This window comes from Crassostrea angulata, chromosome 7, assembly GCF_025612915.1.
Source record: "Crassostrea angulata isolate pt1a10 chromosome 7, ASM2561291v2, whole genome shotgun sequence".
Lineage (NCBI taxonomy): Eukaryota > Metazoa > Mollusca > Bivalvia > Ostreida > Ostreidae > Magallana > Magallana angulata.
In genome coordinates, this window is record NC_069117.1 from 44257465 (window position 1) to 44272551 (window position 15087).

A 15087-nucleotide genomic window follows, 5' to 3' on the forward strand; every position below is an offset into this window, starting at 1 on the left:
TATTATGAAAGTGAGCCTCGTTTACGTTCAATACAAAGCCTGTACATCGCTAAACAAAGAAAATTTTACGATTATTTCATTCCCAATGTACAATGGGTGTCTGCTAAGTCATATTTACTCTGTTTTATATGTACATTTATTTAATCATTATTCTCACTAGAAATATTATGTAACTATGTATATCAAGAAGTTTTGCTTACTCATGCGGGAGTATGCGGCGCGGATACACGACAGTGTTTAATGTCTCATTTAAAAATAAAACAAGTAGGGGTCACATCTCAAAATTTTGAGATAAAGCATGAAATAAGCTAATTTTAGGCCAAAATCAGAGTTCATTTTTTTCAAACTTCTTTGAAATATAAGCTAAATATGCCAAAATATATCGATAGAAATATCAAAATATTGTTTAAATATGTTTTATAGAACATCATGAATATATCGTAATACACAAAGTATCCAGAAGTTTGGTCTGCGCTGAAAATTAGGAAGCCAAAGTAACAGTACTCAAAAACTATACAGATATGAAAATTGTTTATTTCCTTCTTGAAAACCTTCCGCCACAAAATATAGTCCCTTACTTAACTCTGTAAAAATGTAATTTTTTAAAAATAAATTTAATAAAGTTTACTTGGCATACTATTAGAATTAATATGTGATGCAGAAACTAGAGGTGATCTAAAATGGCTACCCAAAACCTAAGGAGCGAACCTCTTTAAGTTCACTTCTTTAATTTTCCTTTCTGCACGGTTCTGAGCTTTCTGAAATTATCTTCTCATCTTCTGAATTGGATGCTATCCGAGTTTTGACGCATTCATCGACCGCCCTCTATCCTGCCTCTGATGAATCCGCAAACCAAATTAGCTTTTGACGCTGATTAACTATGTCCAAACCTTCGGCTATCTTTTGCTTATCCTCTGCCACTTTGTCCTCGTTCAGCTCGTCACTCTCCTCCTTCAATTTTGGACATATATTTGACGTTGTGCTTATGCTGTTCCTTTTTGCCACGTTTCTTAAACTTATATCAACAACAACAATAAATAAATGATTTTTTGGTGATTCATGTGGAGAATGACGGTGGCGACATTGCAGAAAAATACATAACCCGCGTTTGCAGGTTTTGTAATTTTATTCTGTAATGATCACTTACTACATTATCCGCATTAATTATTAAAGAAAGCATTTTATTGTTCAGATTTACATCTTCCTTTCAACAAATTGATAAATTCATTGTTGAAAGTAAGTCAAATTCTCTTAATTACTGAAAGAAACGTACATAAGTACGTTAGCTAAAAGAAACAGCCAAACTTTCTTCTATGGGAATTTGAGTCTGACAGCATTATGATTATTTCGTTCAGTCCGTTATTTTTCTAAGGCCGCTCTAGGTTTCGACCAATCAATAAAGGGGGCTTGTAGAATTCAGTCCTGTCAGTATCTACAACTGTTCTATAGAGCTTTGAATTAACTATACATTCCGTAAGAAGTACACAGTGAATCATACTCGGTAGATATAAGTATCCGTCTGAGAGCATGTGTTCGATTTTTGTTTTGCTTCTTGCCGTTTTGCAATAATATTTTGATTCTCGCGTATGTTTTGTTGTACTGCATAGTCTTCTGTCCAAGAGCTGGGAAAAACTGCTAAGCAGTTCATTATTTGAGCGTTGTAAAGTGTGATTAATTTGTCTTTGTACTGCATCGGCGTCTATTGCGTCTATCGAGCACAAGTGGTGGCTACATGTAGAAAGTGATTTTCACAAATGCAACTAAATCATAATACATTCCTAACTTCCCTTGCTGCCGGTTGGTCAATACCGGACCATAATAATTTGTAAAACATGACTATCGTGAATACAACATTTTACAACTATACTGGCGAAACGCGGGAAAATACAAGTCTTCATATATGATTACGCTAACCAAACCTATTCACAATTTATAAATAGCCGACTATTTAAATTAATAAAGAACGTCAAACATATGTAATATTTTAGGGGAGACCAATATAGTTTGAACATTTCAATAACCATTCAGCTAGCTCTCTTCCATCCTGTGGTTTTTTTTTTAAAAAAGAAGGCACTCATGGGCTTCCGATATTTTTTTTTTAATTTCGAACTGAGTCATACCAAACCTGTTAATGTGTAAAATACCCAAATGTAGAGACTCTTTATTTCTTCGGAAGTTAATTTACGCAACAATTCCAATTAAACCAAATATTAAGTAAATTCTTTACTTCAGGAAATAAAAAGTATTACGTACTCTATTGTGGAAAGTTATAATGGGTAATTTTTACTGCTGTATTTTTTTTACGAATTTGTCATAAAATAGGGTGATTTGAATTTTTACGCGTTATTTTTTTACGAATTGGACATGTCCGTAAAAATTAAAATCATCTGTGGTAAAATGTGGAAATTTCACCGTGACTTTGTTACAGTTGACACATACATATACAAATCAGAAAATCGTTTTTCTGTTAACGATTCCTTATATTTATAGGGCTACATTTACCTTTATTTCATATGTGATATACACTTTACTTATTCCTATTTATCTGGGTATCATCATTGATGTACACCATGTGCTCGTCTCAGTTCGATTTACCGGGAAAAAAAGAAAGACAACTCCATTTCAAACATTTTTTCTCTCTCTTTCTTTCTCTCCCAACCAAAAAAGACATCTAGCTACTAATGTAGATTTATACTTGGTTTTAAAAAATACTCAAGACTGACTGAAAGATCTGAACTGTTATCACCACCTGACCAAAAACGCCCAAATATACCTACATGTACATGTACAGCCGTCAGGGACTGAGCTGAAGGTCATGAACATTACTCTCATACGTACGATGTAGAAATTTACGTGCAGTGGTTTTTTTACTTCTGTGAAAATGTACGCGTTTAATTTTTACGGATTTATTTAACTCGTAAAAATTAGTAAAAATTAGCAGCACGTAAAAAATACCCGTTATACGGTATATATATGTTGCGATTTGCACGCACCATGAGCAATCAATGTACACATAACCACATAACGTACGCTTACTGTGCGTTGAAGTTAAATGTTGTAGGTGAGCGAAACGCTGTCAAGATACTATGTGTAATGAAAAGGGCCAAGTGAGAAATCTCTTTACGTCGTGCAGTCCAAATCGTACGGTTATTTTACGCGTTCTTTGAGTGAATCGGATATGCAGCGACATTTTCAGATCTAGCGAGGAAACCGTGCATTTCCATCAGCAACCATGTGTGCTTACGGGAAGCGTACTTCTTAAAATCGTAAGATGCACTTGGTATCTCGTAAGATTTTTATGAAAATCCGCTTTTATACCATCAATAGATGCACGTACGACCAATTGTGACTGGGGCGTCAAGTATCCACACCATGTGCAGTGAAGTGTGACTATGTATGGCAAGCCAAATTCACAACAAGAGGTCCATGGGCTACATCGCTCACCTGAGGAACAATAGGTATGATAAAATCAGCTTAATGCAGTCATAATACAAATTACATGTATCTGGACAATGTAAAATACTTCGTAATACATGTAGATCCTGTATAAATAAAATCCATTTTTCCCCAGGATAATTTTATGTTTATAATCATTATTCCCTTTTCTAACAGGATGATTTTATAGTCATATCACATGTTGAGTATTGCAGTTCTTAAAAATACCCGTAACAGTTGTGTATATATTTTTGGATATAAACCTACATCAAACTCTGAACCTTCTTGTGGGGCCGAGGAATTGTCCTGGGGCCAAAGTCTTAAACATTATAAAGAATAATCTGGCTGATTAGTTTCTGAGAAGAAGATTTTTAAGGATTTACTCTATATATTCCAATGTAAAACTTTGACACCCCCTCACCCCATTGCATCTTCGCTAGCCAAGGGTTTTCGGTCCGCTTTGCTCCCCATAAACCCTTGGCGGATTTCATTACGAAAACTCGGTGATACACTCTGTTCTCTGATTGGTTGCAGCTATGAGTAGCTGATCCAATCGCAACGTTTGTGACATGACCTTATAAACAAATATGGCGGCGCCCATAGAGGTATGTCGCATATGTAATTGCAATCTTCCGAAGAAACACAGGCGTGTTATTTTTAGTGAATCGTTCTGTGTTTTCAATTAGCTGACACAAGTTATTGATTACAATGCCTCCCCCAACGATGGTATGTCAAAATACGTGTGTGGTTATTGTTTCACAAAACTTAATAAGCTCCATAAAATTGACATGGAGTTGTTACATAAAATGGATGCTCTACAAAGAGAAAAGGGTGAGGTTTTGGGAAGCTTACGCAATAAACACGCAAAAGCTTTGCTATTAAATACAGCGAGAACCCCAAAGTCAAAAGACAAGAGAAGTATAGTACACTCACCAACACCAAGGAAGACAAAGAAAACACTGTTTACAACCCCACGGAAGGAACACATAGAGCCAGAGGGTCAGGCTATGCAAGAAGATAATCAGAGACTTGTCCTAGCTACACCAATGGAAAACATGAAACCAATTACCATTAAGTCCTTTACACCGAGTAAAATTAAGGTAATTGTTGACTTTTCATTATACAACTTTGATATATTTTAATTTGTAACTTCATTTTAGAGTTATATGTGTGAGTTATGCTAAGTATTGAATACATGTATATATCATTCTATCATTTGCAGGTTGTGTACAAAACGAAGAAAACAAAGAAAATAAGAACCAAACTAGTAAAAGATTGTCAATTAGGTGAACTTGTCAGAAGTATAGCATTTCACAATGCTCCAAAGAGGACAATTCGAGCCATGTACAATACGCCGCTAAAAGATGTTATCAACAACCATATTAAGACAGAACTAAAGCAAGAAATTGGAAAATTAACTTCAAGTGTGAATTGTTCTTTGCTAAGGCAAATTGACAGCAAAAGTTCGGCTACATTCAGTATCGACAGAGTAAATGAAGAAATACAGATATGGGCACCTTTGTTCCACCAGTGCATGTTGACGCTTAGCAACAATAACCTAATGGGGGCTACAGTAGCTGCATGTATAATGCTTGAATATAACAACGAACACATGTCTGCTTTACAACACATCATAGGCCAGATTCTAGACCATGGTGGAGCTACTGATGATGTAAGAACAATCTAGTGCTTAACTCTAATTTACCTTTTCAAATACTTTTTTGATTATTAACTTTGCTGGACTCAATTGCATGTTTTATGTAAAATATGTACAACTTTAATTTGATAATCATATTCAATATATAATTTATTTTATGAGATGATTATGTGAAATTTTTTAAATTTGACAACCTAAATAAAATTGATAGATAAATGATTGGGGTAGGATTAAATATTGATACGCTTTAGTCTGATCATCTTTGCTAACTGAATATTTGGTACACTGTTCAACATATATGGACTGAAAACTTTTTTTCTTTTTAAAAGACTATAGATACTTTGTCAAAGGTGGGCATGTGTGTGACAGCATCTTCATCAGCAAAAGGAAAACACCACCTACTGAGCAGACAACAGCAGCATATCAAGAGACTGCTTACAGAGCCAGTGATGGAGGATGAGCACATTACCGGTACACATCAATTTAGTAAGTCGAGCGACATTATAGGTGACAATATTGATATAACCCATAGTCCATCTCAAATGAGTGTTGACAGAAGGCGACAAAGCTGGCACTGGTTTTTGCTTGTGGCATTAGAGAAAAGAGTTCAAGATCCTACACTGGATGATACACATCCTATTGCTGACATCAGTCAAGTGGAAAACAGTTTATTTATTCCAAACTTGGAAGAGTCTGCTTTTCTTCAAGGCAATTTCATTCACCCTTGTCAAATATGTGGACAGTCTTAAAAAATACAAGTTATGTATTCCAGAATACATATCTCATCCCCACCTTAACATGAGCTGTCAAAAATCTGACTATGCAATTATTGACCTCTTGGACAAAAGTGAAAATAAGTCAGAGGAAATGATTGATATACTCCAGTATATTCATGAAAAATGTATTGCAAGGTCAGATTCAGATAATGATCATGATACCCCTTCAAGTCTGAAAAGGGTATTTGGAGGTGACGTATTGACCAATGAGAGAGCGTATTCAGCCCAGCTAGCACTTCACAATGGTATGACGGAATTCAGTAAACTTCAGTGTGTCATTCATCGACAAGAAGGGTTACATAGGATGATGAATCTTCTACTGGTATCAACGTGTTTGGTTAAGTTCCAGTTACCAAATGGTAGAGCATGACTCCTTCAATCATCCACCTGCAGATACAGCTCTTTTCCTGTTACTGTTCAATTGAATTAAAGGGTATATGAGTTAATTTTCATTTCAATTCATTTATTTTAGTAAATTTATTTTTTAGCATTTATTACAGTTTCAGCTTTGTTTTTGTTTATTTACTTATCTAATCACTATTAGCCTAATGTTGATTGAAATTTGTTACTAATATCTACTGAGGTTTCAACATTATTCAGTAAGCATAATTTTTGTGGATTTAGTTCTTGTTACTGTAACAAGGTTACTTTAACACATAACCAATGATTTTATCTAAGAATATGTACCGGGATTTATATATTCCTATCATGAACTTTTTTGACAAACAACTTAAGATGAAATGAACTAAAATTTGTGTTTAACTAATAATTTTGAAACTTCAGTGCATTTTTTTCAATCATTTTTGAACAAGAGCTTTTTTCCCGAAATTATTAATAATTTTGAGAAATATTTTATGATATAGCATTGTTTTATACTTTAAACTTTATCCAAGACTGAGTTTTAGTTTTCCAATGTTGCATAAAATTTGTTGCATTAATTGTTAAATAACAATGTATTATTACGGATTTTTAAGAAACAATTTTTTGTTGTTGGTTATTTACAGTTCATCTATGAACAGTTTTACAAAGTGTCATCAGCAGGAGAGCCGGGTACACTCAGTCACCTGAGAAACACAGTAGGGAGAATTGATGTCCATGGCCCTGAAGAAGTTATCCAAAAGTACAGGTAGTAAAATGATTTGGATTATCAATTGTTTTATTTTTTACAGTATAACATGCCTATAACGAAGTACAAGGGATGACCTATTTTACCTCTCTACAAGCGTAATACATTGTATCTGTCAAGTTTACAACATGAAATAAAATCATGGGGAATAAAAATCACTTCGCTAAAGTCGTCAATTCATTATGTAAGGGTGTTCGCTATAACCGTGTTTTACTGTATTTTTATTTCAATATACATTTATTGCAGATCTCATTATGCGTGGATGGATGACTGTCTGGATTCTTTCATCTTGGGTGCTTACATGGATCTGATTGGCATCAAAGATTTACAAGATGAACCAGTCAACCATCAACCTTTGTTCCATCTTCTATCTGATCAGGACAAGTACACTTACATCTATGGAGTAGCAAAAGATATTCTCGACAAATATGTAAAGATTGCAGATGGTACATATATAATAAACTGATTTGTTTTCTAATTATTTGTTGGTTTATGCCAGGATAGTATTTTTCTTAAAAATGTATTTGGGTATTTTTAAAAGAGAAGAAGACTTGTATTTTGATACAAAAATATATTTGTCTATTTCTAGATGTTGATGAAATCAGAGAGAAGACATGCGCTCTTGATGCAGAAGCAAATCAAATGAAGGACCCCTTTGACAGTGATGAAATGAAGTATATGTGCCCAAATTGCAACAAGCAGTACAAGACAAGTGGTGGTATAAAGAGACATTTGAAAAAGGTACACGAGTTCTCTTTTGATACTGAAGACCAACTGCCTACTTCTGGAAAGGACCACGTTGCGATATACAGAGCATCGTTTATGAAATGTGCATTGCTACTTCGAGACACAAATGATGCATATAAAATGGGAGATGGGAACAGAGTTACAAAAAACGCAAAATTTCAGATGCTTCTCTCTCGTGTTGGAAAACAAAACAAGTATTAGTTATGGCTGTTTAGGTATTTGGCCTACATCATATGCATCCTATCACCAAAAATGGCGAACGAGTACATGTGGAACTGCAGTGCAAATTTGCAAGGTGGTATGCGAAAAAATATTCCAAATGACAATTTACTAGAAATTATGGTACAAACTGTGAAGAAAACAATTTACTCCCAAGGAGCCAATGCAACTTACACCAGTGTTCAGAGAGCTGCACTCACGACTCAAATTCAAGAAGACATTAAGCAGAATCTGCAAACCCAGTGCAACAAGAAACAATCAGGATCAAGAAGACCCGATGCAAATAAAACATCTGACATTTTGGAAATGGTCACTGAACTCAACAATGCCAAAATATTTGACTACATTCCTGGTAGAGAATTTAATAGTTTTCCAGGTTTTATCGACTTTTTCTCACGTATTAAAATTGTTGATTTGCATGCCTGGATCACAGAAAACAGAGAGAGACTCTCGTACGAAGTTCTAAGTTAGAAAATCAGATTGTTAGCTTGGGTATACAACCAAAAACTGTTATTTTATTGCAAATACATGTATATTGAACAATCAATCAATCTACTTGAATACATGTATTTCATATGTAATTCGCTTCTACCTGCATTACATGTATGTAGAATGTGTATATGTATATTCTTGTTTGACAGCTATTAGTTGTGTATCTGAAACCCAAACATTTATTAAAAATGTTCTGTATATAATTTGATTCTTTTTTTTAATTGAAAAAGTTGTTCATACAGTTTGTTTGCTCTCTATTTCCAAAAAAATGCAGTTACACCCAATATTAAAGTGTAAACATTTAAGATTAGGCACAAGTATTTATAATACATTTTTCTATACAATTTCAAGTCTTGAGTGTCGCCAGCGACCTCTCGAAATGAAGCCTATCATGATATAGTTATCAACTATAAATGAACTGGTTTCTATGTTGCCAATTTCAATAAGAAATATAATTGCATGAAGACAACATGTCAACTATTTAGAAAATCAATTAACCAACTCTTACTGTAGAGACATAAAGTTCAATTGATTAGAACAAAATGAACAAATGATTTGTAACTTAAGATTGAAATTTCATAATGTCTTCATGTAATGTATACTATGTAACTATTCTAGAAAGTCAATATAGCTCATACAGTGTATCACAATACACATGTCAGGATACAATATGCACATCATGGGCCCTCACGATCAATACAACCGATATATCCCTTTATCGTTACACCTCTACATTTTTCATATCAGTTTCTTCTAGAATACAGACTGATTTTTTTAAAAAGAAAAAACCAAAACTTAAGATGCAATTTATTAATATTTTAACCAAAAAACACCAATGTGTACATGTAAGTAATTGCACATAACACAATTTGCTGGCACTGATTCATAAATGTCTAATTGCATTTTCAGCAGTTAATCTTCTGATATGGAACTATCACTCTCAACTAAATTGTACATAGTTTCATCTCCAAATACATCAAGGATTATTTTACAAATCTCTTGAGCTATACCGAAAGACCAAATCGGAAATTTTTCCATAATGTCTTCTGCAGTAAATAAAACCTGACATTTAGCAACAATATCTTTATCTATTTCTTTTGTAAATCGATGAACCACTTCAGGATTAATAAGTCCACCACTTGCTCTGTCCGATAATGAAAATTGTAATGTTTCCAACTTTTGGTTTAGCAATAGTCTTTCTTCAGATGATACATCTCGTATCATCTCATCTTCAGATGATTCAGCGTCATCACTGTCTGTCACTGCAGCATGTGATTGTGGGCAGTCATCACAGTCACATGTACAATTCTTCTCACAAATGTCACAACATGCATGTAAAGGTGTAAGTTCACAATGCTTTGTCTGAAAAGCAGCACACAACATACTTCTCCGACATACACTATCTTTCACAATGCGTACAAGTTCTGGTTCTTCATGTTTTAAGTAACCTTTGTGCATCTTAATAAAACTAGTTCATGTGAAGGTTTTCCATCCCTCCCTCCCCTACCCATTTGTTGTACAAAGGTCTCCAATTCCCTGGGTACCCGATAGTGCACCACATTATGTACTTGGTGGAAGTTTACACCCATTCCTGCTGCATTTGTACATATAAATATTCTAATTTTTCCTCCATCAGACATATCTTCTCTGATTTTATCTTTGATTTCATCATCAGTTTTGCTATGAAACATATCAAAGTTTTGTCTGTATTGTTTGCATGTTTTGATAAAGGCAAAATAAATCTTAGTTACATCATTGATACTATTACAAAAAACCACATGCCTTGGTAATTGTTCTCTGTGGTGTCTCAAATCTTTAATTAGCCAACCAAACACTTTTTCAACATTGTCATTGTTTTTAATAGATTTCACAGTAATCTTAATGTTCCTTCTATCAGGCGAATAGAGAACATAACCTGGTCGAAAGCAGAGGTATTTCAAAATTTTCCTCCTCTGAGTTGGTCCAGCAGTTGCAGTAAGGGCAAGGACAGGGACATTTGGGCACAAAGATCGTAGTTCCTGAATTTTTGAAAACCATTCCCTGAAAGGATCTTCATTCATTCTTCCCTCTCCCCTGAAAAATTAAATACAAAATACATGAACAATTTCCATTACATGTAAGATTCTCTTTCATTTTGTGTTTGATGTTTGATAATATTTTGGCTTTTATGTACTATTGTGGTCCTGTGAAAGTAAAATATCATTGTCCAGTGGGATGCGAACTTTAAGATACCTATATAGCTGAATAGACTGTTATCAAGACAATAGAAGTTTCGATAGGGTAGGACTTCCGTATAAAACATGGATATATATGAATGTTAAATGTTATGGTAAAATGAATAATATAAGTTATAATATAGAAATATGAATTAATTAGTTACCAAAGCGTGACTGTTTGAGCCTCATCTACGACTAGCAATTGAAGCCACCTCCTATACTCCGACGATTTCAACATCTCCCTTCACCGACTCTCGCCAACCAGTCTCTCAGGGCTTCCAAATACAAATTCATACTGCCCAGTCTCTATTCGTTCGATCTCCTCACTATTCTTCCCAATGTAAGTGGCTGAAAGTCCAAATTTATTTAATTTCTCAACTTGTTGTTTCATTATAGACAGGAAAGGTGCCACGATGACGACGATACCTGGTTTTATTACTGGAATGCATTCGTAAATCATTGACTTTCCGCTACCAGTACAGGTACCAACAAACACATCTCGATCACATAATACAGCATTAATTGCTTTCTCTTGATTTTCTCGTAATTCGACTTTAAAGACGTCGTGAATTCTTTTTCGAGATTCGTCGGTCAACATGTTTTCACTTTTTGTTTTGCTCTTGCCGTAACGTATATGTAACTTGTTATTTCATTGGATAAATAATAGGAAGGTGCAAGGGGCGCAACTCTAGTTGTTCACTAGATGGCGTGACCGCATCACCGAGTTTTCGTATTGAAATCCGCCAAGGGTGTATGGGGAGCAAAGCGGACCGAAAACCCTTGGATAGCGAAGATGACCCCATTGTGGCCCCATCCTACTCCCAGGGGTGTCATTATTTTCAAAGCTTTGAATCTACACTACCTGAGGATGCTTCCAAACAAGTTTCAGCCCTACTGGCTGATATGTTTTTGAGAAGGAAATTTTTAAAAGATTTAATCTATATGTTCCTATGTAAAACTTTAACACTCCCATTGTGGTCCCAGTCTACCCCCGGGGATAATGATTTTCACAACTTTGAATCTCAGCTACCTGAGGATGCTTCCTGGCTGATTAGTTTTTGAGAAGAAGATTTTTAAAGATTAACTCTACATATTCCTATATAAAACTTCGACCACCTCCCTATTGTGGCCCCAGCCTACCCCCGGGGGTAATGATTTTCACAATTGTTAATCTACACTACCTGAGGATGCTTCCACACAAGTTTCAGCTTTCCTGGCTGATTAGTTTCTGAGAAGAAAGTATTTAAGGATTTACTCTATATATTTCTTTGTTAAACTTTGAGAAGAATATTTTTAAAGATTAACTCTACATATTCCTATGTAAAATTTCGACCCCCCCCCCCCATTGTGGCCCCACCCTACCGGTCATGATTTCCACAATTTTAAATCTACACTACCTGAGGATGCTTCCACAGTTTCAGCTTTCCTGGCTAAATGGTTCTTGAGCAGAAGATTTTTGAAAATTTCTTAAAATTTTTCATTAATTTCTAATTATCTCCCTTTGAAAAAGGATGTGGCCCTCAATTTTCACAATTTTGAATCCCCTTTACCTAAAGATGATTTGTGCCAAGTTTGGTTGAAATTGGCACAGTAGTTCTTGAGTCGCTAAATTAGGTTGTAAACTATAGTTTAAGGACAGAAAACTATGTTAACGACTGTTACAGAGTATCTATATTTTAACTCTGTAAACCACAGTTAAAGCGATCATCTGTTTTAGAAGTGTAAAACTATAATTAACACCGAAAACAACCATTTGCAAAACATAGTTTATCTGATAAATATAGTTTCACGATTGTGAAATTATGATTAACAACTCTTAACCATAGTTAACGAATGGAAATTATAGTTTACAGATAAGGATCTATACTTATCAGCAAAATCAATCGTTTACGTTATTTGCAGACACATAGACTTAAATTTACAGATGAAAGCTATAGTTAACTATTCGTTAATAATAGTAAACGAATTGTTAACTATAGTTTACGAACTCTTAACCAAAGTTAACAAAAAACTATTGTAAACTATAAAATAGCGTCCGTAAACAACAATTATAAGTCGATCATCTGTGAAACTTTAACGCCTTTGATCTATTGTAAACTATACTTAACGCAACCGTCTACGTTTCAGAAGTGTAAAACTATAATTAACATTAACACATATCCCCCCACCCCCATGTCCTGAACCCCTGACCCACGAGCCATGAATTTCACAATTTAGGTAGAGGAGTTAGTGGACATCATAACCATGTATTCAGTTATTTGCCCACATGGGTGGGAGTAGAGAAGTTTTTTAATATTTGATACATTTTTATCATATGGCCATATTGGCTCCACCCAGAACCTGAACCCCTGACCCAGGGGCCATGAAATTTCACAATTTTGGTAGAGGGCTTCATGGACATTATAACCAGGCATTTAGTTTTTAACAAATATATATGGGAGTAGAGAGAAAAATTTTCTCAGATTTTATACATTTTAACTATATGGCCATATTGGCCCACCCTATAGCCTGAACGTCTAACCCAAGGGCCATAAATTTCACAATTTTGGTAGAGGGCCTCATGGACATCATAATCATGCATCTAGTTTTTAACAAATATATATGGGAGTAGAGAAGAAGCTTTTCTAAGATTTAATACATTTTAACTATATGGCTATATTGGCCCCACCCTAGATCCTGAAACCCATGACCCAGGGGCCATGAATTTCACAATTATGGTAGAGGTCTTCATAAACATCATAACAATGCAATCAGTTTTTTTCCACATGTGTGAGAGTAGAAAAGAAGATTTTTGAAAATTTGGCTTTGCATATTCGGCCCCACCTGTGTCACCCCAGGGGTAGTAGAAGCATGAGTTTTACAATTTACCAATTCCTCTTACCATAGAGATGCCTCACATTAAAAATTATAACAATTAGCCTTGTAGTTTTTAAGAAAAGTTAAAAATTTAAAATTTTTAACGCATGACTGACGACGATAGTCGTAAATACAGATAGGAATAGGTCACCCGAGTTTACTCAAGTGACCTTAAAATTCATCCCCCATTGTGGCCCAAACCAACCCCAGGGACCATGTTTTAAAGAAACTTTAATCTACACTGTCTGAGGATGCTTCCACACAAATTTGAGCTTTTCTGGCCTAATAGCTTATATATTCCTATGTAAACACCCCCCCCCCCCCCCCATTTGACGAAACCCTACACCCGGTTGATGATTTAAAGAAACTTTTATCTACACTATCTGAGGATGCTTCCACTCCAGTTGAGCTTTTCTTGCGTTATAATTATTGAGAAGAAGATTTTCTTTATATATTTCTATGTAAAAATTCACCCCTGGGGATCATGATTTGCACAAACTTGAATTTACATTGTCAAAGGATGCTTCCACACAAATTTAGGCTTTTCTGCCAAATAGTTTTTGAGAAGAAGATTTTAATCTTTTTTCTTTATATGCTTCCACTCAAATTTGAGCTTTTTTGGCCTAATAGAGTTTGAGAAGAAGATTTTAAAAGATTTTCTCTATATATTCCTATGTAAAAATTCATCCCCAATTGTGGCCCCATCCAACCCCGGGGACCATGATTTAAACAAACTTGAATTTAAACTGCCTGAGAATGCTTCCCTACAAGTTATAGCTTTTCTGGCCCAAAAATGTTTTGGAGAAGATTTCTGAACAAGAGGCCAATTGGCCTTAACGGTCACCTGAGTAGCATATATCCCATACACAAACTTGTCATGGAGTCTCATATATGCATCTAATTAATTAGGTTTCATACTGGAGTAGAAAAATTATAAATTTGTAATGACGACCACATTTCAAAAAGAACTGTGAATTCTATAATTTTGGTGAAAAACTAAAAGATCTGGTCTACATAATCATGAATTCAGTTTTCCTTTCAGGTGTGTGGGAGTAAAGAAGATACTTTTTTAACGTTATATGCATTAACATCTATACATCCATTTTGGCCCTGTCCTAGAGTCAAAACCCATAACCCAGGGGATATGAAGATATTTCATTGTATATTCATTGATATAGATGGCCAAGTGGTTAGCGCAGTGGCCGCTTAATACTAGGAGAGTTAGTTTCAGAGGTCGTGGAATCAAGCCCCGGCCGGTTGCTCCAATATAGTGAATTTCCCTGTGCTTTATGTAGTGGGGGCAATAAACTTGTTATCGTCCTCATACGCAGTGTATATATATATATATATATATATATATATATATATATATATATATATATATATATATATATATATATATTATATTAACATCTATACATCCATTTTGGCCCTGTCCTTGAGTCAAAACCCATAACACAGGGGGCATGAAAATTAAATTTTCAGTAGAGGACTTCCTGGTAAACATAATTATTTGTCAGTTTTTTTATACAGATGTGTGAGAATTAATAAGAGAAGAAGATT

At 34.8% G+C, this 15087-nt stretch overlaps 3 pseudogenes; 1 reads left to right on the forward strand and 2 right to left on the reverse strand.

Moving 5' to 3' along the window:
• Positions 1 to 695: 695 nt before the first annotated feature.
• Positions 696 to 4006, reverse strand: LOC128191355 (uncharacterized; annotated as a pseudogene).
• LOC128156011 (uncharacterized) lies at positions 3897 to 8726 on the forward strand (annotated as a pseudogene).
• Positions 8727 to 9306: 580 nt separating this feature from the next.
• Positions 9307 to 11506, reverse strand: LOC128156515 (ATP-dependent DNA helicase RecQ-like; annotated as a pseudogene).
• Positions 11507 to 15087: the final 3581 nt, after the last annotated feature.